Source organism: Triticum aestivum, chromosome 6D (assembly GCF_018294505.1).
Source record: "Triticum aestivum cultivar Chinese Spring chromosome 6D, IWGSC CS RefSeq v2.1, whole genome shotgun sequence".
NCBI lineage: Eukaryota > Viridiplantae > Streptophyta > Magnoliopsida > Poales > Poaceae > Triticum > Triticum aestivum.
Window position 1 is genome coordinate 56,468,611 of NC_057811.1, and position 24,943 is coordinate 56,493,553.

A 24,943-nucleotide genomic window follows, 5' to 3' on the forward strand; every position below is an offset into this window, starting at 1 on the left:
GTCCTCTTTATTCCCATACGCAACAACCCCCTTACTCGGGTTTGTGTTTCAGTCACTCACCAACCCACTATAAGCGAATCATGAACGTATTGCAACACCCTACAGCGGGAATCCCTCACGCTTGCGCGACACGGAGGGCACCATAGGACCGCACCAACATAAAACATACAACTCGTACCAATCTAGATCATCAATCAACCCAAAGACAAAGGATATCTACTCAAAACATCATAGGATGGCAACACATCATTGGATCATAATATGTGGCATAAAGCACCATGTTCAAGTAGGGATTACAGCGGGGTGTGGGAGAGTGGACCGCGTAAAAGAGATGAGGATGGTGATGATGATGGTGATGTTGATGAAGACGATCACCGCGGCGATGATTCCCCTTTCAATGGCACTCCGGCGCCACCGAGAGAGAGGAGGAGAGGTTCTCCCCCTTGTGCTTCCTCCTCCATGGCCTCCCCCCTAGATGGGGAAAGGTTCTCCCTCTGGTCCTTGGCCTTCATGGCGATGATGGCCTCTCCGGGATACTCCTCCATGGCCACCGGTGATGATGGCCCCCTCCGGCAGCGTGCCGGAGAGGGCCTAGATTGGTTTTCGGTGGCTACAGAGGCTTCTGCCAGCGGAACTCCCGATCTAGGTTAATTTTCTGAGGTTTCTGTATTTATAGGAATTTTTGGCGTCGGTCTCACGTCAAGGAGGTGCCCGAGCTGTCCACGAGGCAGGCCCACACACCCAGGGGGGTGGGCGCGCCCCCACCCTCGTGGGCAGCTCGGGACTCTTCTGGACCAACTTCGATGCTCCGTGGTCTTCTTTTGGTCCATAAAAAATCATCAAAAATTGGCACGTCAATTGGACTCCGTTTGGTATTCCTTTTCTGCAAAACTCAAAAACAAGGAGGAAACAGAAACTGGCACTGGGCTCTAGGCTGATAGGTTAGTCCCAAAAATCATATAAAATAGCATATAAATGCACATAAAACATCTAAGATAGATAATATAACAGCATGAATACTTCATAAATTATAGATACGTTGGAGACGTATCAACAGTTATTACGAGTTATCCTAAGAAAATAAGGACCTGTGAATATAAGCTCCATGTAACAAGCCAACCAGTTCTTTTCATTGCGTTTTCAGCTTATCTTTGGTATGATAAGTGAAAAATCTAGATTGCATTATATTTTTTCATTTTTCTGCCCATATGAAAATTAATTTGACTTGCAAACATCACAAATTGAACCCAGTGCAGTAATTAATATGATAGGAAAACAGACCATCACTATTTGCTCAAAATGCGAATACAAAGATACCATCTACTTGGCACAATCTACTTTGGTCAATGTTTTCCATAGAGATCCCATGGCCTAATTTAAACCGAAAACGCATGACCCACATTTAAATGAAGAACAATTATTTATTGAAATTCGATGGTCCAAGTGGCTGGTTATTATCATATAGCAGCAGCACCTGAAAGCATCATATAGCAGCAGCAACAACAACTCATAGCAACTCATCATACAGCAGTAGCAGCAGTGTGCAATTCATCATATACCAGCAGCAGCTCATAGCAATTCATCATATAGCAGCAGCGGGAGCAGCTCATAGCAATTCATCATATAGCACCAGCAGGAGCAGCTCATAGCAATTCATCATATAGCACCAGCAGGAGCAGCTCATAGCAATTCATCATATAGCACCAGCAGGAGTAGCTCATAGCAATTCATCATATAGCATCAGCAGGAGCAGCTCATAGCAATTCATCATACAGCAGCAGCAGGAGCAGCTTATAGCAAGTCATCATATAGCAGCAGCAGCTCATAGCAATTCATCATATAGCAGCAGCAGCTCATAGCAATTCATCATATAGCAGCAGCAGCTCATAGCAATTCAACATATAGCAGCAGCAGGAGCAGCTCATAGCAATGCATCATATAGCAGCAGCAGAAGCAGCTCATAGCAATTCATCGTATAGTGGATCAGAATGAAAATTTGGCAAAAAATCAGAGGAGATCCTCACCTTGTTGGATGAGCTCATCCTTCAACAGCACCTCAAGGCCACGGCCTGAGAGGTGGGGAGGGGGAATAAGGTGCCTTCTGCTGCAATGTGGCATCAGCCGTAGTTGTGCAGCGCCTGCCGGAGTAGTGCGTTGGACAAACCACAGTGGAGCAGCTGCTGGAGACCATGAGAATGAGGGGCGGCACCAGAGGGAGGAGCAGCCAGGGAGATTTGCCGCTACCAGTCGGCCATGTAGCCTAGCTGGACAGAGCATCGTCGAGGACCAGGCCAGATGGGACCAGTGGCGACGGCTTGCTGGAGGAACCCTAGTGCTGCAGGCAGGGGATCGAGGTAGAGGGAAAGGGGAGAGGAGATGCAAGCGGGCAGGGCAATGAACGCTTGCGTGTTTGTTTTTACTTGAGGGTGAGGTGTGACGCGGGCGTCACCAGCTGCATTTTGAGTGTAATATAGGCAGACAACAGAGTCATTTCACTATTACCCTTCCCTTCAATTTTTAGTGAGGTTCTACCCGAAACACCCCCCCTCCAAAGCGAAATTAGTTAAGCCCAAGCCCGTAACTCAAAATGACTTCTTTACATCTTTTATGGCTTATTTTGACAATAAGCCCTGAAAAGGCGGAATAGAACTGGCCCTTAACCTGCAATTCAATTGTGCGTGCAATGATGAATCACTCCTGCCTGCTATAGTGTGCATTTAGGCATCATCATACATGGCATAACCTAATACATGTGCATTCCATTGTAGAATCTGGAATATGCAATGTTTATGTTAGTTCATACATTGCACATGATGTTTAAATGCCCCTTAAATCTGGTCAGTCAAGTGATGGTCTTTAAGCCTCCTTCTTTGCTTCTTTTCTTGATATGTAAGATTTGCTCACACATCTGTTCAATTGCTTGTTTGCATCAGCCAGCCATACTAGGACTGTTTGCTTTGATTACTTGTTTTTCTTGACCTAACACTCTAACAGAGCTTGTCAACGATTTAAACACTAAGGGTTGTTGTAGTGAAACCTTTTCTAACTCATAGGTGACATAAAGGTTTGGCTGTACACTAAAGTAGGCTCTCCAAGAGTACCTGGAGGTCCAGTTCGAAGGTATGCCTAGTTTTTACATAGTGCACGCATAGTAAATGCTCATTTCATTGTGTGCAAGTGCAAGAGATGTGGCATGTTTCATTATGTGGTGTTGTTTTGTTATAATCTCATCCTTTTGTATTCACAGACTGGATAGTATGCATATTTATCTTCCAAGGAGACGAGTAAGTAGTTTGTGTCACCTTGCAGAGGGGGTGCAATGAAGATAAGATTGAGGATTTCCAAGTACAAGATGTTAGGAAGGAGCCTTGCAAGAGAAGTAGGAGCTGCGCTGAGCCTCTTCAACCTGTTAAGGTAAGTCACTGTATCCAACTCAACAGTTCAATTCCTTGTTTGTTTCAGGCATAGTTAATTTGCTCTTTTCAATTGCTTTATTTGTCCTCAGTTAATGAGATGCCCAAAGAATGATGCCTGATGTTGGGTACTTGTATAACTATTAGTTGACATAATTAAAGGCCTTACCATTTAATTACTCTGCCGAAGAGTGCCTGAAGCTTTGAAGTCTATTAACCAACTATTATTGAATGAGGCTCACGATCTAGTTTATACTAGGCTAATGATTGCATAGTTTTGCTTGCTATAGTATGTTTGTATGAAATCCTCTGCTGTTCATTATGCTCCCTAAGACTTTAATTGAGCTACAGAATGGCCAACTGCTTGCTTACTTCTACGCAACGTGCTGTCTAAATTTGTAATTTGTCTGTGTTTTGGATTGGGCCCCAACATCATGCTCCTCTGGTGAGCTAAGAAAGATTTCTGTATGCAGGCTGCACAGACTACCTTTTTTATAATTTTTAAAATATCACCTGCTTATGCTTCATGACGTGTAACATTATTGTTAGTCCTGTTTTGCCATGTACAAAGTAGTCTGTCTTGCTCGCTTCACTGTTGTAAGTATATTTTTGCCCTAGTCATGTGTACTTACAGAAACATTTCAGGATGAAGTAACATCAACACAAAGATCTGCGAGTAGTGCGGCATGGCCGTTACTGAATGATTATGGATTGGAATTGGAATGTGCTGATGTTCTTGAGCATCAACTAGAGGTGGCAAGACAATGTGTACATGATTCTGGACGTACAATCAACAAGTTGAGACTGGACATGCAGGTATTAGATGCAGGAGTCAAAAAAATGAAACAATACACTGAGGTAACAACAAAGGAATTGGAGATTTTGCAGACTGAAATTTCTGCTATCTAAATCCGGCCAATCCTATTTTCTGAAGAGATTATAGTTCAAATGGTAAGTTATGTTGATGCGCGTCCATGATGTATGAGCTGTATTTGCCCAGTGTATGTAATTTGCTGTTTGTGTATGCTTTATTATCACTGGTGTCGAACCATAATGCCCAGTGGGTATAATCGGCTGTAATTTCTTTATTGTATAGTGTAGGATTATTCTACGTTTCTATGCCTTAGTCTCTTAATTGTATAGTGTATGTTTTTTAGAGGTGATAGTATAGAGTAGGATAATTCTTTGAATATGCTATATCATTCAAACGGGGGCCAACTCGCCCAAACGTTGTAGTGACCATGGCCCTCCACAGGCCGTACGTTCCATGGGCCATCTACGGGACGGACGATCCCTGGCCTTCTGTAGCCGTCGGATTCGTGTGCCTTCTATGGGCCGTCGGATCCGTGGGCCTTCTACCAGCTGTCGGATCCATGGGCCTTCCATGGGCCAGCGGATCCATGGGCCTTCTATGGGCCGTCGGGTCAATGGGCCTTCTGTGGGTCGTCGGGTCAATGGGCCTTCTACGGGCCGTCTCATTTATGGGCCTTGTACGGGCCGTATAAGGGGCCATAAATGGGCTAGAGTGGAAATCGTACGTTTTATGGGCTGACCATAACGGGCCGTTAAACGGCCGCATTTGATGATGCTATGAAAATGGCCCAACAGATTAACGGGCCACAAACGGGCCGACTGTATCCACGGGCTGAATTTGGCCCACAAGCAGAAAAGGCCTGTAACGGGCCGTAAGTAAACAAATGCTGGAAATGAGCCCAAGAATAAATGGGCCCTGAGAAGGCCGAAAGATAACATGGGCTGGAAACGGCCCAACGGTATAATGGGCCGTCAATGGGTATAAAGTGATACACTATTCATCACGGGCCAGTTTGACCACGGGCCGTTAACGGGCCGAGGGTTACTAAGGGCCTTAGATGGGCCAAAAGACGTCATGGGCCATACATGGGTCGGAAATTAAAACGGGTTGTAAATGGGCTATATGTGAATAGGCCGTTAACAGGCTTGCCGTGGGCAGGCCCGCCACCTTTTGACCAAGTCAAACGGGTCGGCCTTTTCATAGGAATGGGCCTCTGTTGGGCCGTGCCACGTGTCGACATATCATAGGCGCTTTGGGTCCAATGAGTGGATGACATCTGTCCTAACGGTGAGCCGACACGTGTTTCCTCCAGCCAATGATGATTTTACATGTGGAAAATCCCCATTGGTCGGGGCTGTTAACGGGTTATCGGATCCAAAATCGGACCCGATAGCTTAATGGCGTTTCGTTAGGGTGGATGCCACGTGTCGGTCACCCTTGACGAAAGCACTTCTGTGACACGCGATTTATCTCCATGGAAATGGACACTTCCGTGATGATAATTTTGGTAATGTCATGGAACACTTCTACGACAGCACAGGTATGACTATCTTGATTCTGTCATAAATTTGTCATGGATGTACATGCACCTACTGTGACAAACACGTATCATCACGGAAGTGTATTTTTTTATAGTGAGACCCTGTAGTGGTCACGGATTTCAACAAGGTTCTTGCAGGCCAAGCCCGTAACACTGAGCGCTTTTACATCATCTTTGGTATCCACCATGGTGAACTTGTAGTCGGTGCTGTTGACAAACCTGTTGAAATGGTCGCAAGGCTCTGTGGCCATGCAGTAGTGGTTGATAAGGACATGATGGCGCACACACAACTGGGTGACGACAACCTTCTGATCTATGCCGGGACGACCGGCGGTGTACTGGAGGTCGATGCCGACCACCTTGTACTTATCTCCAGCAAGCAACTGCTCAACGCTGTTGATGTAGTCGTTCACCATGGCTGGGTCGATGGTGTACACCACCGAGAGATCTATCTCCCTCGCGTGGGTCTCCACTCTATGCTCGCCGAACTCCATTGGAGAGGCGCCTGACATCCCCTCTCTATGTGTCCTCATGGGTGTGCTTGTTGTGTTGTGGGGCGCGATCGAAAGGTTGAAGAGACGAAGGTTATAATGGCCGTGGGAATTAAAGGGGAAGCCGGACGGCCAGGAATATCGGCAGGCCCTGATGGTTGTTCTAATTTGCAGCGCGTAACTCCATCGTGCCGCACGTAACTGCATCAGGTGGCAACGCGTGCGGCGCAACCGCATGCATATGGGGCCCCACTCGTGATCGTGCGCACGCCCAACCGCTGGCAGAGCGCGCGCGAAGGGACGCGAGTAGAGCGCTGCACGGTCGCCTCAAGGAAAAGCTGTCCACAAGCCGAGCGCGCCGACGGACGCGAGCAGAGCACGCCAACGGACGCGACAGAGCGCGTCGCGGTGCCTAACGGTGAGCACATCGCGCTGCAGCGCGTAACGGTGAGCAGAGCTTGCCAAGGGACGCGAGCAGAGGACGGCACAGTGATGCATGGCAAATAAGACGAACTGTGCGAGCGATGTCAGAGACATCAAGCACGAATCATATTAGAGTTGCGTGTGCAATACGTGGCAGACAGTTGATCCATCAGAGTTGTTTGTGATGGAATGAGCCGTGTGTGTTGTGGGCAAACGCCTGCTGGTGTATAACCTTAAATTTAACCAAAAAAGTGTTAATGCATGTTACAAAAATTGTATAGCTGGAAACTATGTTCAAATATGACTCCAACGATATAATCTATGGCGACATGCATTCGTATTTTATTAGTTAAATCCTACTTATAAACCAGGACGGGTTATAGTAGGTAATTAAATCGCAAACGTTTTTTATTAACTGTATGTGTACGTGTCCTCTCATCCTCCTCTCGCACGTCTTGTCACCCCGCTGCCACAGACGTCTTACAGCGCAAGCTTGCGCAGCACGCGGGGGCGTTCTTTTGGCCAAACGGTGGCACCAATGAATCCTCGGTGAGCCTGTTCCCGCGCAAGCTTCCCGCCCGACTCGGTGAAATCCCCCAAAATCCCAATGCTTACCGGCCTGCTATAAAAACCCTCACGGCGGGCGAGTCCTGCGTCGCATTTTCCCCTCCCTCCCTGTAGCTTATCTCGTCTGCTTCTCCCACAATCGCCAATGGCACTGGTCCATCGTCATCGCTCAGCCACTCTGCCGTCATCAGAGGACAGCTCCAGCTAGGAGGCTACACCACGGCGGGGGCGCAGTCCCCGGGGTAGTGTAGTGTGCGTGGCGCCCCTGTTGGGTGTGCGCGGAACACCCACCACACGCTCCGTTGCCGCTGCCCGTCGGCAGCTGTTGCCGGCCGCCATTGCCGCCACACAACCATCGAAAGCCAGGCCATCTCCCGCTCCGCCGCCGTGGCCTAAAGGCGGGAGGTGGCCGTCGTGGCCGCCACCTAACTGCCGGCAACCGTGGTCATCACCCGCTCCGCCACCGCGGCCCGAAGGTGGGAGGTGGTGGTCATGGCCGCCACCCCATCGTCGGCCACCGTGGACGCCAGCCCACCGTCGACCGCTGGGATTATCACCCGCTCCACCACCACCGCCCGAAGGAGGGAGGCGGAGGTGGAGGACCGCACGTGCGTCAGCGACCTTGCACGCTACATCGAGTTCCTGTGGGAGGAGGAGGAGCGCCTCGTCGAGCACGCAAAGAGCCTTACTGCAGCCATGGCCGCAGCACATGCCGACGCAGAGGCGAGGAATCAGGAGATCTACGAGCAGTCCGGCCGCTTCGAGAGGGATCGTCTGGAGCGGCAGTGAGCGTTCGAGCTGGCGAGCTTCGCTGAACGTGCAAAAGCGACAGGCATCGTATTGCATTTCTCCAGCTCGTCGGTAGGCTCCTCCTCCTCCTCTGCCTCTCACTGAGCGCGCTCGGCAGAGGAGAGGCTGCCGGAAGTAGCACAAAGCCCCTCCGTGGTAGTAGTAGTATTTAGGGGCTATTTTGTTCAGTTCATCTGACTATAGATGTGTGGTCGAACTGTACAACGTACTTAAAATTAGCTAGTATATATAGTTGAACTAGCTGTTTCACTACATGGTTGGCAACAATTGGGGAGAAGTTTGGTCGGTTCAGCTGTCGAGTTGAACTGTTTGTATAAATTAAGAACGATTGCGTAATCTATGAATGAATTCTATGCTTAATTACTGAATTTTATAGTTGCAAAAATTACATAGTGCTAATGATTTCTAGCTGCATATTTTGACAAATTGCAGTGTTACAAGGATTGACAAATGGCAACGTTACTAGATCAACAAATGTAAATCTTTCCAGATTGACAAATGGCAACATACCCAATATGACAGATACAAATCTTACCAAATTGTTTGTACGTGGTTGCACACGGGTCATCCAGAACAACCGTTTGCGTTGAAGGGATGCACAAATCCTGCGCTGCTCTCACATTGCATACAGGTGTTCTATCTAAATCATTTGCGATCAAGAGCTGCGGAAATCCCGTTCAGTCAAGGTCAAGCAGCTGTCAGCACGGCACCTCCTACAGCCATTGAAACCAAGACACATGGCGTCACGTGAATGGTTAACAGAATTTTGGATTTACTAGAATTTAAAAACCAGGCATCTCAATGTTTTGCCGGCAATCAACGGTGCCCTAGTGTTTGAAATTCATGGCCATTTCTTGCATGGGACCTAAGCATGCACCCAAGGACACATATTTGATTTTTCAACCAATTTATATGGACTGGAGCATGTGCATGTAGTTCAAATTTGAATTATGCACATAAATGCATTGAAAACTCAGTTAATGCATATAAATGTCCAAAGGAACCCTAGAAGAGATCACAAAAATTCACAAAACACTCCAGTTGTTCTGTGTTGACACGAGAAAAAAATTTAAAAGCAATAAAAGACAATGGATATCGTGTCGTCCCCAAAGGTGGGACGTTCCCTACCGAAAACCATCATTATTGTTGTGAGAAGCTTCGGTTTATGAGAAGCATATACCCAAACCTGCCCCAAATGGGACAAAATTTGTACCACGACATGTTGATGCCGCTCCATGATAGCATGACAAGTTTCATGAATTTCAGACGTGTTTTGGATTTACTAGAATTTAAAAACCAGGCATCTCAATGTTTTGCCAGCAATCAACGGTGCCCTGGTGTTTGAAATTCATTCCCATTTCTTGCATGGGACCTAAGCATGCACCCAAGGACACATATTTGATTTTCAACCAATTTATATGCACTTGAGCATGTGCATGTAGTTCAAATTTGAATTATGCATATCAATGCATTGAAAACTCAGTTAATGCATAAATATGTCCAAACGAACCCCAAAAATTCACACAACACTCCTGTTGTTCTATGTTGACACGAGAAAAAAAATTGAAAGCAATAAGAAGCAGTGGATATCGTTTCATCCCCAAAGGTGGGACATTCCCTACCGAAAACCATCATGCTTATTGTGAGAAGCTCCGGTTTGTGAGAAGCATATACCCAAACCTGCCCCAAATGGGACAAAATTTGTACCATGGCATGTTGATGCCGCTCCATGATAGCATGTCAGTTTCATGAATTTCATACGAGTTTTGGATTTACTAGAATTTAAAAACCAGGCATCTCAATGTTTTGCTGGCAATCAATGGTGCCCTAGTGTTCGAAATTCATTCCCATTTCTTGCATGGGACCTAAGCATGCACCCTATGACACAGATTTGATTTTTCAACCAATTTATATGCACTTGAGCATGTGCATGTAGTCACATTTGAAATATGCACATAAATGCTTTGAAAACTCAGTTAATGCATAAAATGTCCAAATGAACCCCGCAAAATCACAAAAATTCACACAACACTCCAGTTGTTCTATGTTGACACAAGAAAAAAACTTGAAAGCAATAAGAGGCAATGGATATCGTTTCGTCCCCAAAGGTGGGACGTTCCCTACCGAGAACCATCATGCTTGTTGTGAGAAGCTCCGGTTTGTGAGAAGCATATACCCAAACCTGCCCCTAATGGGACAAAAAATTTACCACGGCATTTTGATGCCGCTCCATGATATCATGCCAAGTTTCATGAATTTCCGACGAGTATCGGATTTACTAGAATTTAAAAACCACGCATCTCAATGTTTGCGGCCGAGTGACGGTGGCAGGGTGTTTGAAATTCATTCCCGTTTCTTGCATGGGACCTAAGCGTGCAACCAAGGACGCATATTTGATTTTTCAATAAGTTTATATGCACTGGAGCATGTGCATGTAGTTAAAATTTGAATTATGCGCATAAAATGCCTGGAAAACCCAGTTAATTTATAAAAATGTACAAACGAACCCTGAATAATTCCAATTTTTTTGACGACACACCTATAGTTGCATGTTCACTGCAGATAAGAGTTATAACAATTCAAACACCATCCTTTGTAGTTGTGACCCCATTACGTAATTCAAATGATCAAGACGATAAATTAAGTAGATCGCACACAGTTTATTATCACCAACTGTGTGAGATGCAGCACAAAATATCTTGGAGCACCGTCAGTTTATAGTACGCCCATGCCTTACGAGAGAAGATGCGTCGGCTACAGTCCACAGCCGGCATGTCAAGCACACTAGCTAGCTCACTCCCCCAATATCATTTCACTGTTCATTCGTCGCCGGTGAAAGATGGGGACGTGGACCCACGTCGTGAGGGCAACTTCGGCGGCCCACTCCGGCGAGAGCGCAGCCGCAGCCGCCAGGCGTGTGCTAACAAGCTTAGTGAGGGCGACCATAGTCTGCGTCTGGGCGGCCAAGGAAGCCCAAACGGCCGCTGTTGCTTCTCATGCGGCGGCAGCAGGATCTGCCTCGGGGATAGCAACTGGCGAGAGCGGCACAACAGCTGTCCGTTCTGCAGCGGTGGCCTTAGCCCTACCGGAGGCCGCCCACTACCATGTCGAGGCCGTCCACACCCAGGTCGTGGCGGTCACCGCACAAATCAAATGAAGCTTCTCCGACAACGGTCAGCAACCCACGGCCGAAGAGCTGGCAGTCGCCGAGAGAGTTCGAGTAGCCGCCCGTTCCTGTGCAGCATACCTTGCCACGACGGAGCGCACCAGATCCCACATGGCGTCCGCCCATGCCCAGCTCGTGGCGGCCTTTTCCAAAGATATGGCGGACGCGGATGGCGAGATGCTTGCCGAGTATGGTGCAATTGATGCCATGGAGCCCCTTCTCCAGGAGACCATCGGGAGTGAGCTGGACATGGAGGCGGCGGCGGAGATCGACGAGCACCAGCCGTAGTAGTAGTCTTTGTTTTGTTTAATTAAGAGCGCCGGTATTTAATTTGTTAGAGTAATGTTTAGGTCAGCTAGCTCTGTTTAATTGCTGAACTTGCTCGATTAAGAAGTTAGTCTCCTTTGTGTACCCAAATTATGCAATGACGTGGATGACCACTGTAACCGGGGAAACTCGAACCAAAATTTTTGACGTTCAAACTCAACACACACGGGTTAAGCTATCTGAATCGTTTATGACGTTCGCATATCGTACACAGCTCTGAATAAGGGACCGTGTCCCATGACACTTTGCGCGCCAGTTTTTTGGCTGAAGCGATTCCAAATTTTTGGCTTCCGCGAAAATATCTACCTCCCCGTCCCCCCCCCTTACCAAAAGCCACATTTCCCCTCTTTCTGCCTTCCTTTCCAAGTTGAAACCTTCACTCCTTGCTTGCAACACCGTCGCCTCCTCGCCGGCGACCCTCCTTCACGCTCCTCGGCCTCGCCTATCTAGGCCGATAGTCCACACCCGACCCCCATCCTCCTCCTCCTTCCACATCCCACATGCCCCTACCGCCGGCGCGAGGGCGACACCTTCCACCCAAATCACCGACCCCTCCACCAAATAAGCGCCGGCCTAAGCCATGGTGCACGCAGTATAGCTAGGACCTCAAGGAGCATTTGGAGCGGAGCAGCAAATCGCGGCCGCACGCGTGGATGAGGCCGCGATGGCTGCCATTCGTGCCGCCCCCCAGATTTTGAAGAAGCACCCTGCCGTTTGCTAGCTACGCCGGTTAAGCATGCTCGGTTTACCCGTTGCGTGTGCTGCTCCTGCCTTTCCTTCACAAATTCTAGTGAATTGTGCTATCTAATTTTACCATGCAATCTGTTGCTCTAGTGTGTATGTTCTATATGTCGTGCAGTGTGGTGCTCACTTATTAACTATTTGTTAATTAGTTGTCGTCTTTAGTTAACTATTTGGTTCAATTCTGCAAATGTGATGTTCAATTCTTCAGGCTGCAATTTTGTATTGTCTTCCATGTGAGAAATAAATCGAATTTATCTTTACAAAATTGTGGGCGCATTCTGTTATTGTATACCATGTGAGGAATAAATTGAATTTGGTTGTAGTAAATACATGAGAAACAAATACAATTGCTACAATTGGCTGTTGTTAGCTGTTTGGTTAACTGTCTGATCTTCTTTTAGGAGTATGTTATATTGTGCAATGTGGTGCTCAGTTAATGTTTGGTTCATTTGTTGTTGTGTTTAGTTAACTGCTTGGCTCAATGTTATATTGTGCAATGTGGTGCTCAGTTAATGTTTGGTTCATTTGTTGTGGTGTTTAGTTAACTGCTTGGTTCAATCCTGCAATGCGATGTCCAATTGTCGTGGGTAGAATTTTGTATTGTTCTGCATGTGAGGAATATATCGAATTTGGCTTCACTTAATACATGAGAAACATATACAAATGCTATATTTCCTAGTTCTTAATCATGCTTGGTTTGGGTAAATGGGTTTTCCCTGTGGCTTGAATTAATCTGATGAATCTGCAATGTGATTATTTTTCATCAACATATTTTACTGATAGCATGCGAACCCCTACTTAACCTAATGACTAACTAACTTATATGTGTTGCAGGGAAACAATGGGAAGCACTGAGGTTTACAATCGAGGTTAGCACGTGCATGGTCCATTGTATAATAGCACATTATTGTGAAATTGCAGGAACCATTCTAATGTTTTGGTTTTTAACAATTTGGTCTTGCACATGTAGGTCCTGCTGTCAGAGGTTTTGACTCACTGTTCGACCCTTTTTGCATATGGGGAAATGAGTTGTCCATGAATATCAGCCAAGTCAACAAACTCAGAAAGATTGTTAGGATAAAGAAATTAGCGGCAAAAAACAACAAGATCTTTGTATGCACAATGAAGAAGACATCAGTTCGCTACATGATGGTACTAACTATTATACCTTGCCTTTTTAATTCCTTTGCCCCATTTCCAATATAGAGATGATATTTATGCACATCCTTGTTTTCAGGCCTTTCCAAAGCAACTCACTGATGATTACCTCTCAAAGCACCTGTATGGTCAGGAGGCGAGGAAGGTATTCATACAACACCCACGGTTCAATATTGAAGTGTTCCTGGAGAGGACGAAGGATGGACGGTTAATCATCCCAGGCACTGGCCTAAAGTTACAAAGACCTTCAACATCAATGAAGGCTCAATATTTGCCTTCTGCTTCAGCATTTTTCCAGATGAGATACATCTGTCTATGTATCGTCTATGATGCTAATTTCGAAAGGTTATAGATGTTGCATGTGAAACTTGGTCCTGGTATAGTTGTGTAATGGGGTAGCTGAGTGCTGAAGCTATATGATGTTGTACTCTAATGTATTTCAATTATGAAAATGAAATATATTGTGTGCTTAATATGAGCTGTCAATTAGATTAATAAATGGATTATGAATAATCGGATAATTAGCCTGGTAGTGGCGAATTAGCCTGCTAATTGGGTTTTGCTATTGCAAACGGTTGTTGAAAAAATACCGTGGGCGATGACCGCACGCAACGCACACAGTTTCTAGGAATAAACCTTGTTGGATCAGTGAACAATCACACACGAATTTCTCTTGAAAACTGTTTGCATTAGGCCACCTTGCGCAAACGTTTACCACATGAAAACTGTGTGTGATGGACAGCCTTTGCCACACAGTTTCTTCCACGGACCGTGTGTGATATATTCAATAACGCAAGCGATTTAACGGGAAAAATGGTGTGTGATGTACCTGTGAACGGAAACGTTTTCCTTCGAGCGACTGTGTGGGATGTACATACGAACGGAAACGTTTAGCGGGGACTGACTGTGTGGGATGTACTTGCGACCGGAAACAATTTCGCCGTTTAATTGTATTATTTTTAGCTCTATTGTATGTATTTCCGTATTTGAGCGCTTGCCGGTCGCGCACGACCTCATTTTGCCGAACGTGTGTGCCAGGAGGGCATATCCCCGACGGTTTCTAGGTCGTGTGGGAAGGACCCCCCTATCGCCCACACTCACTTGGAGACGGTTCCAAATGCCATCACGGAAAGGGGTTTTAAACCGTTTGGTTAGGAGCTCGCTGCACTAGTGGATGAATCTATCGGTCATCTCTTCACTTCCTAAGCCGGCAATCTCATTTGTGATGAGAGCAAGCCTAGAGTACATTTCAGCGACACCTTCACCATCCTTCATTTTGAACCTGTCAAGCTGACTTTGGAGCACATCCAATTTGGATTCCTTGATGGAGTCACTACCCTCGTGCATATCAATCAAAGTATCCCAAATTTCCTTTGCATTCTCAAGATGGCTGATTTTATTGAATTCTTCGGGGCACAATCCGTTGAAGAGAATATCACAAGCTTGAGCATTGTCTTGCAGCATCTTCAACTCTTCTGCGGTAGCTTCACGGTTTGGTTTTCTCCCATCAAAGAATTTACCTTGCAAGCCAATACACACAATAGCCCAAATGGCCGGGTTATGTCCAAGAATATGCATTTTCATCTTATGCTTCCAACTAGCAAAATTTGTACCATCAAAGTAAGGACCTCTACGGTGGTAATTTCCCTCGCTAGGCGCCATACTCTCCTAGGTTGCGAAACCAAGTCTATGATCACCAAAAGCAATGGAAATCAAAGCAAATGGAGACCAAAGCTCTGATACAACTTGTAGGATCGAAAGTATGTCTAGAGGGGGGGTGATTAGACTACTTGACCAAATAAAAATCTAGCCTTTTCCCAATTTAAGTCTTGGCAGATTTTAACAACTTAGCACAAGTCAAGCAATCAACCTACACATGCAAGTCTAATAGTATAGCAGCGGAATGTAAAACATTGCACACAAAGGTAAAGGGAGAGGAGTTTGGAGGGAGCAAACGCAATCTAGATACGGAGATTTTTGGCGTGGTTCCGATAGGTGGTGCTATCGTACATCCACGTTGATGGAGACTTCAACCCACGAAGGGTAACAGTTGCGCGAGTCCACGGAGGGTTCCACCCATGAAGGGTCCACGAAGAAGCAACCTTGTCCATCCCACCATGGCCATCGCCAACGAAGAACTTGCCTCACTAGGGTAGATCTTCACGAAGTAGGCGGTCTCCTTGCCCGTACAAACTCCTTGGTTCAACTCCACAATCTTGACGGAGGCTCGCAAGTGACACCTAAACAATCTAGGAGACACCACTCTCCAAAGGGTAATAGATGGTGTGTTGATGATGAACTCCTTCCTCTTGTGCTTCAAATTATAGTGTCCGCAACACTCAACTCTCTCTCACAGATTTGGCTTTGGTGGAAAGATGATTTGAGTGGAAAGCAACTTGGAGAGGGCTAGAGATCAAGATTTATGTGGTTGGAATGGAATATCTTGACCTCAACACATGAGTAGGTGGTTCTCTCTCAGAAAATTTATGCTGGAAGTGTAGGCATGTTCTGATGGCTCTCTCTACGAATGAAGAGTGGGTGGAGGGGTATATATAGCCTCCACACAAAATCTAACCGTTACACACAATTCACCAAACTCGGTGGGACCGAATCAGAAAACTTGGTTAGACCGATTTAGTTCAAAATGTGAATGTTAGGGTTTTCGGTGGGACCGACATGTCAACTCGGTGGGACAAATTTCATTAGGGTTAGGGCATAACGTAATCTCGGTGAGACCGATTACACAAACTCGGTGAGACCGACTTTGGTAATAAGCTAACCAGAGAGTTGGTCAGGCAAACTCGGTGGGACCGATTCGCTCATCTCGGTGAGACCAAAACGTTACGAAGGGGAAACATAGAGTTTGCATTGCGAACTCGGTGGGACCGATTGCTCATCTCGGTTGGACCGAAACGTTATGAAGGGAAATAGAGAGTTTGCAATGCCATCTTGGTGAGACCGAGATCCCTATCGGTGAGAGCGAAGTGACTAGGGTTTGTGGCAGTGGCTATGTCAAGTGAACTCGGTGGTGCCGGCTAGAATGTTTTGGTGGGCCGAGTTTGACTTTTGGTTTGGGACATATGTGGATATGAGAAAGTGGTTGAGGGTTTTTGGAGCATATCACTAAGAATTTTGAGCAAGCAAGCCATTAAGCAACACCTCATCCCCTTTTAATAGTATTGGCTTTTCCTATGGACTCAATGTGATCTTGGATCACTAAAAGTAAAATGTAGAGTCTTGAGCTTGATCCAATATGTGTCCTTAGCATTTTTTGGGGTCCACAATTCTAATCCATGCCATGCCAATCATTGAACTTTCCTGAAATATTTATCTTGAAAGAGCATTAGCTCAATGAGCTATATGTTGTTAATAATTACCAAAACCACCCAGGGATAGTTGTACTTTCAGCAAGTCAACCAAAGTCCATACTTTGTTCTCATACATGGAGCCCATCTCAGATTTCATTGCCTCAAGCTATTTTGTGGAATCTGGGCTCATCATCGCTTCATAATAGTTCGTAGGTTCGTCATGGTCTAGTAACATCATAGTTAAAAAAAGGCGTGCCTAAGCGAGCGCTTATGCGCACCTAGGCTCTAGGCATTGGCAAAACGCATTGCGCATAACTACGCTTAATCTGTGCGTAACTGCACATAAGCATGCACTTTGGTCAGTAAAGCGCAAGGCGGTGGCAGAATGCACAACTAACGCCTAACGCTTTTTTGAACTATGAGTAACATGACTCCCAGAACGTGATTACCGTACCACTCTGGTGTGGAATGTGCTCTGCTTGACCGACGAGGTTCGGTAGTAAGTTGATCCGAAGTTTCATGATCATTATCATTAACTTCCTCTCTAGTTAGTGTAGGCATCATGGGAACAGTTTTCTGTGATTAGCTACTTTCCAATTCGAGAGAAGGTACAATTACCTCATCAAGTCCTACTTTCCTCCCACTCACTTCTTTCGCAAGAAACTCCTTCTCTAGAAAGGATCCATTCTTAGAAACAAAGATCTTGCCTTCGGATCTGTGATAGAAGGTGTACCCAACAGTTTCTTTTGGGTATCCTATGAAGACGCACTTCTCCAATTTGGGTTCGAGCTTGTCACGCTGAAGCTTTTTCACATAAGCATCGCAACCCCAAACTTTAAGAAACGAGAACCTAGGTTTCTTGCCAAACCATAGTTCATACGGTGTCGTCTCAACGGATTTAGATAGTGCCCTATTTAATGTGAATGCAGTTGTCTCTAATGCATAACCCCAAAACGATAGCGGTAAATCGGTAAGAGACATCATAGATCGCACCATATCCAATAAAGTACGGTTACGACGTTCGGACACACCATTACGCTGTGGTGTTCCAGGTGGCGTGAGTTGTGAAACTATTCCACATTGTTTTAAATGAAGGCCAAACTCGTAACGAAAATATACATCTCCGCGATCAGATCGTAGAAACTTTATTTTCTTGTTACGATGATTCTCCACTTCACTACGAAATTCTTTGAACTTTTCAAATGTTTCAGACTTGTGTTTCATCAAGTAGATATACCCATATCTGCTCAAATCATCTATGAAGGTTAGAAAATAACGATACCCGCCGCGAGCCTCAACACTCATTGGACCGCATACATCGGTATGTATTATTTCCAGTAAGTCAGTGGCTCGCTCCATTGTTCCGGAGAACGGAGTTTTAGTCATATTGCCCATGAGGCATGGTTCACAAGCATCAAATGATTCATAATCAAGTGATTCCAAAAGTCCATCCGCATGGAGTTTCTTCATGCGCTTTACACCAATATGACCTAAACAGCAGTGCCACAAATATGTTTCACTATCATTATCAACTTTGCATCTTTTGGCATCAATATTATGATTATGTGTATCACCACGATCGAGATTCAACAAAAATAGACCACTCTTCAAGGGTGCATGCCCATAAAATATATTACTCATATGAATAGAACAACCATTATTCTCTGATTTAAATGAATAAATGTCTTGCATTAAACAAGATCCAAATATAATGTTCATGCTCAACGCTGCACCAAATAACAATTAACCAGGTCTAAAACTAATCCCGAAGGTAGATGTAGAGGTAGCGTGCCGACGGCGATCACATCGACCTTGGAACCATTCCCGACGCGCATTGTCACCTCGTCCTTAGCCAATCTTCGTTTAATCCCTAGTCCCTATTTCGAGTTACAAATATGAGCAACCGAACCGGTATCAAATACCCAGGCACTACTACGAGCATTAGTAAGGTACACATTAATAACATGGATGTCAAATATACCTTTGTTCACTTTGCCATCCTTCTTTTCCGCCAAATACTTGGGGCAGTTCCGCTTCCAGTGACCAGTCCCTTTGCACTAGAAGCACTCAGTTTCAGGCTTAGGTCCAGACTTGGGCTTCTTCCCGGGAGTGGCAACTTGCTTGCCATTCTTATTGAAGTTCCCCTTCTTTCCTTTTCCCTTCTTGTTAACCATCAACACTTGATGCTCCTTCTTCATTTCTACCTCCGCAGCTTTGAGCATTGCGAAGAGCTCGGGGATTTTCTTATCCATCCCTTGCATATTATAGTTCATCACGAAGCCTTTGTAGCTTGGTTGCAGTGATTGAAGAACTCTGGCAATAACACTATCATCTAGAAGATTAACTCCCAGCTGAGTTAAATGGTTATGATACCCAGACATTCCGAGTATGTGTTCACTGACAGAATTGTTCTCCTCCATTTTGCAGCTATAGATCTTGTTGGAGACTTCATATCTCTCAACTCGGGCATTTGCTTGAAATATTAACTTCAATTCCTAGAATATCTCATATGGTCCATGACGTTCAAAACGTCTTTGAAGTCCTGATTCTAAGCCATAAAGCATGGCACACTGAACTATCGAGTAGTCACTAGATCGAGCTTGCCAGACGTTCATAACATCAGCATCTGCTCCTACAGCACGCCTTTCACCTACCGGTGCATCAAGGACATAATTCTTCTATGCATCAATGAGGATAATCCTCAAGTTACGGACCCAGTCCGTGTAGTTGCTACCATCATCTTTCAACTTAGCTTTGTCTAGGAACGCATTAAAATTCAAGGGAACGATAGCACGGGCCATTGATCTACAACATAGATATGCAAAAACTATCAGGACTAAGTTCATGATAAATTAAGTTCAATTAATCATATTACTTAAGAACTCACACTTAGATAGATGATGACCCACAAGTATATGGGATCAATCGTAGTCCTTTCGATAAGTATGAGTGTCGAACCCTACGAGGAGCAGAAGGAAATGACAAGGGCTTTTCAGCAAGGTATTCTCTGCAAGCACTGAAATGATCGGTAACAGATAGTTTTGTGATAAGATAAATCATAACGGGTAACAAGTAAATAAAGTAAACAAGGTGCAGCAAGGTGGCCCAATCCTTTTTTTAGCAAAGGACAAGCCTGGACTAACTCTTATATGAAGTAAAGTGCTCCCAAGGACACATGGGGATTATTGTCAAGTTAGTTTTCATCATGCTCATATGATTCGCGTTCGTTACTTTGATAATTTTGTATGTGGGTGGACCGGTGCTTGGGTGCTGCCCTTCCTTGGACAAGCCTCCCACTTATGATTAACCCCTCTCGCAAGCATCCGCAACTATGAAAGAAGAATTAAGGTAAACCTAACCATAGCATGAAACATATGGATCCAAATCAGCCCCTTACGAAGCAACTCGTAAACTGGGGTTTAAGCTTCTGTCACTCTAGTAACCCATCATCTACTTATTACTTCCCAATGCCTTCCCCTAGGCCCAAATAATGGTGAAGTTTCATGTAGTCAACGTTCACATAACTCCACTAGAGGAGAGACAACATACATCTCATCAAAATATCGAACGAATACCAAATTCACATGATTACTTATAACAAGATTTCTCCCATGTCCTGAGGAACAAACGTAACTACTCACAAAGCATGTTCATAACCATAATCAGAGGAGTATTAATTATCATTAAGGATCTGAACATATGATCTTCCACCGAATAAACCAACTAGCATCAACTACAAGGAGTAATCAACACTACTAGCAACCCACAGGTACCAATCTGAGGTTTTGGGACCAAGATCGAATACAAGAGATGAACTAGGGTTTGAGAGGAGATGGTGCTGGTGAAGATGTTGATGGAGATTGACCCTCCCTTGATGAGAGGATCGATCACTACAAGAGAAACCCCCCTACACCAACACATTTTTAGCAACGGAGATGGCATATGCGTTGGCAGGCCGTGGACTCAACGTCCCCCACCTCCCCACGAATAGTTAACCTACTCCCTCTACCCACTTCCTCCTTGATTATCTACACCTTCTCCACATCACACGGCCAAACATGTGGAAAAGGGGGGCAACACAAACTTATCTCCTTAAAGGCCTCCCTGGACAAGAAATCTCACTCCGGGCCATGACCACAAATCCTCCATCGATCTCACCTGATCCACCGCCGCCGCCACAAATCCTCCATCATTCTCACCTGATTTCCCTATGCCGCCATTGGCTTGGCACATATCCAGGTTTCCCACTTGATCCATGGGTATGAGGGTTCCCTCCCACGGTATGTAGATCACGGTTGGACAAGAAACTGTCACGGTGCCACTGGCCATGTCCACCGCCGGCACCATCGCGCTCTCCCTGGAGGCCCCGCTCCCCACGTTCCATTTTGATAGTCACTGCAGGGAGCGACTACAAGAGGAAGACGCACAAGGTTTCTTCTCGCCTTCTTCTGGGTTTTCTATTTGACTTTGTTGCCTTGGGCGTTCTTAATTCCTTTTCTGGTGTGTACGCGAAGGTATCCGAGATGCGGTGGGGATGGGGAAGGTCATGCGGCGCTGCGCCGGGAGGCAGCATCTACTCTGCTAGAAGAACGTGGAGCAAAGTAAGAGGCTCATCAAGATGGTATATGCTTCTTCAGTTCACGCACATTTTTTTCCTTCCTTTTTCAGCTAATCATAGTTCAGTTATGGGAAGTCAATAAAAATTCAGTATTGCCAGAACTGTCCACGGTCATGTAGTTTGGTTGGTGTCATGTTCTGAATGCTTGGTGAGATTTCTTCATTTGAGTTATGCCTTTCTTTGCACCATCTAGGTTCAACCAAAATATAGCTTCTCCTTTGTACTCCTATGATCCTATCTAGATCTCAATGTGCAGGTTGTTATTACTTTAGCTGAGCCTGGATGGTGCAAAGTCAGGCTTGCTTCTCCCAATTTCCTATCTACATCTCCATGTGCTGGTAGTTACTAGTTGCCTTGATTAATTTAGATAAATGCCACTTTGTTTACCCCTTGTTTGATAGGAATTTGGATCAAATGTCAATAGCGCAGGGGCAGGGGGCTACTCGATGGGCCAAAAAAGCAGAGGTTCGGTTGAAGTTCCCAGATGCAGAACAGTGGTACGGTGACTCCCATATGCACAAGGGTGGTGCGACGACTGCGAGATGTACAGAAGTGGTGCGGCGGCTCCACAGTGACGGTTTGTAGTGCAGTACGATAAGCTAGCCATTTGCCCCATCCTATCCAATCAAATACCATAGCTCAGTCACCTAGGCTGATATGTCCTTTCATATTTCTAATGCCACATTAATGCATCTATGATTAGTGGTTGGCATTTACTGTAGTTTTTTGTGGCTCTCTATGGGTTTGTGTTTCTCGTATGTCTATTGATTTATACTTCTTGATAGGAACTTAGCCATATTCCTACAATACAATGCAATATGCAGCAGCTATAAGTTATACGGATATTACTAGTTGTAGTTGCAGCTATTAATTTGGTACTAGTATAGTTGTTCAGCCAAGTAGGAAAAGTTAGATACATGTACATGTATGGAACTGACTATGCAGTATTCAAGTTTCCAGCAATTTTTCGTTGAAAAAACTAATCAATGTTGAAAAAGTAGCTTCCCATTTTCACAGTAATCTTTTACTGGAAACACTGAACCATCTCACTTGACAAATTTTATCTATTAATTAAATATATTGGCAATACCAAAGTGCATCAATTTATTAGTATTTTCGATTACCTTGAGGGAGTTCAAATTCAGAGTAACATTTGGTTTAGAGACCTTTTGTGTGAGTAATGATGCTCTGTTGACTTCTCCATTCTAACCATGCTATTGGCTTATGGAGATCATAGTTTGTCTATGGAGAAAATTTAATGTTAGTATACATACATTTGAAATATTGTTTTGTGGTCTTCTAAATTACTAATACATATGTTGTATCTTCAGGTTACAGAAACTGGATTGTTTCAGGTAGTGACGACATTACGTGGTGACTGTGACGTCAAAGGACAACACATGGTTCATGTTTGCCGCTTGTATTTTACTACATTTAAGTGCAGCTTTGAAATCACGGCTTGTAAATCCTAGCAACACCACTGGTTCCATGTCAATATTCTTGGCACTAAAATATGGAAGATAACTAGTGCCAGATAGGATTTTTTATGACGCAATTCGTAACTGTAGTTCTATCACTACAAAGGGAAATTGGACTACTAATTGCAATCCTGAATATTATTTCTTATCTACCATATACCTATCTTTTATCCCACCTAATTTGTACAAAAGAACACTTTCTTTGCATGTGAAATTCTCATGCTGCTTCTGCGAGACATGACTCGTTACAGCTAGATTAGGTAAAATAATTCATCAAATACTGTGTGCGTAAATTACATTGCCTCGCTTCCTATAACACACTATTTCTATCGACATGATGAAACTTAATTATGGAATGAGGTGAGTTAGTTTAGTAGGCTAATATCTACTTTCAGCTACAGATGTGTGATACCTTCTTAATCTAACTAGTCTATGTTTTGAGAACATATCACACCATATTCCCTCATGCTATCACTGACTAGTCACATAAGTTTATTCGATATCAATTAGATATGTAGTTTTTCTGTGATTACAATACTAATGAACTGTAGTTTTTCTTTCGTAAAGATATACATGTAGTGCGAGTTGGTGCTACATTAGCAAAATCTGACCAGTTGATATGACCACTAAAAATGTTAAAAATTATTGGCCATGGACCCGGATTAATTATTGCATAGCCTTCAACCTTTGTCTGTTGCTCTTCTAAATTTTGCTGCTCTTTTAACCTTTATTCTACCGTAAGTTACTGATCTCATTTCTTTAGTTTTGTAGATTCCTAAGATATTTTGACGATGCATGGCTTAGACGTTGATTGCAAGGTCGAGAATGGTGTTGCTGGATAGTCTTCTCATCTGATTGCAAGGTCGAGAATGGTGTTGCTGCCGGATAGTTTTATCATTTGATTGCAAGGTCAAGAATGGTGTTGTTGTTGGATAATCTTACGTTATGTTTTAGGATATCATTTCGAGTGTCAATGTTTCAAAAATTGCAATTTTGAATAGTGGAGACAATGATTGAAAGGTCACAAAATTGGGCTAGTACCGTAATCTTTGGATCATGTTCTTTGTAATGCAACAGAGGAAATTTAATATATTAGACCTTTCTCATATACTGTGCCTCCTATGTACTTTCCCCATCGAACTTATCATTATAAATGGCAATATAAAAAATACATGTTATATCCATTTGGATATCCTTTTGTGCAGGGTGGCTAGCAACGCATATGAACGTTGTTAGGCTCTTACTCAATACGTTGCTATCTTGCAACGCTTATTCACATCGTTTACCAACACATGTGTATGTGTTGTTGTAGACCTTTGCAACGCCACCAACGGCAACGGATATTAATCCGTTGGTATAGACCCTAGCAACGATTATATAGACATACAAAAATGCATCGTTGTGTTGCTAAAGGGGGGTTCTTGTTGTAGTGGATGGTGATGATGATGGAGATGATTTCCCCCTCCGGGAGGGATGTTTCCCCGGCAGAACAGCTCCATCGGAGCCCTAGATTGGTTCTGCCCAGGTTCCGCCTCGAGACGGCGGCGCTTCATCCCGAAAGCTTCCTTATGATTGTTTCGAGGGTAAAAGACACCATATAGCATAAAATGGGCACGGGAAGCCTGCCAGGGGGCCCACAAGGTCAAGGGCGCGCACAGGGGGTGGGGCGCGCCCTCCACCCTTGTGGCTTGCTGGTGGCCCCCTCTGGTACTTTCTTCGCCCAATATTTTTTATGTATTCCAAAAATAATCTCCCTGAAGTTTCAGGACTTTTGGAGTTGTACAGAATAGGTCTATAATATTTGCTCCTTTTCCAGCTCAGAATTCTAGCTGTCGGCATTCTCCCTCTTCATGTAAACCTTGTAAAATAAGAGAGAATAGCCATAAGTATTGTGATATAATGTGTAATAACAGCCCATAATGCAATAAATATCAACATAAAAGCATGATGCAAAATGGACGTATCAACTCACTCATGCTTAGACCTCGCTTGTCCTCAAGCGAAAGCCAATATCGATAAATATGACCACATGTTTAGAGATAGAGGTGTCGATAAAATAAAATACGGACATGAGGGCATCATGATC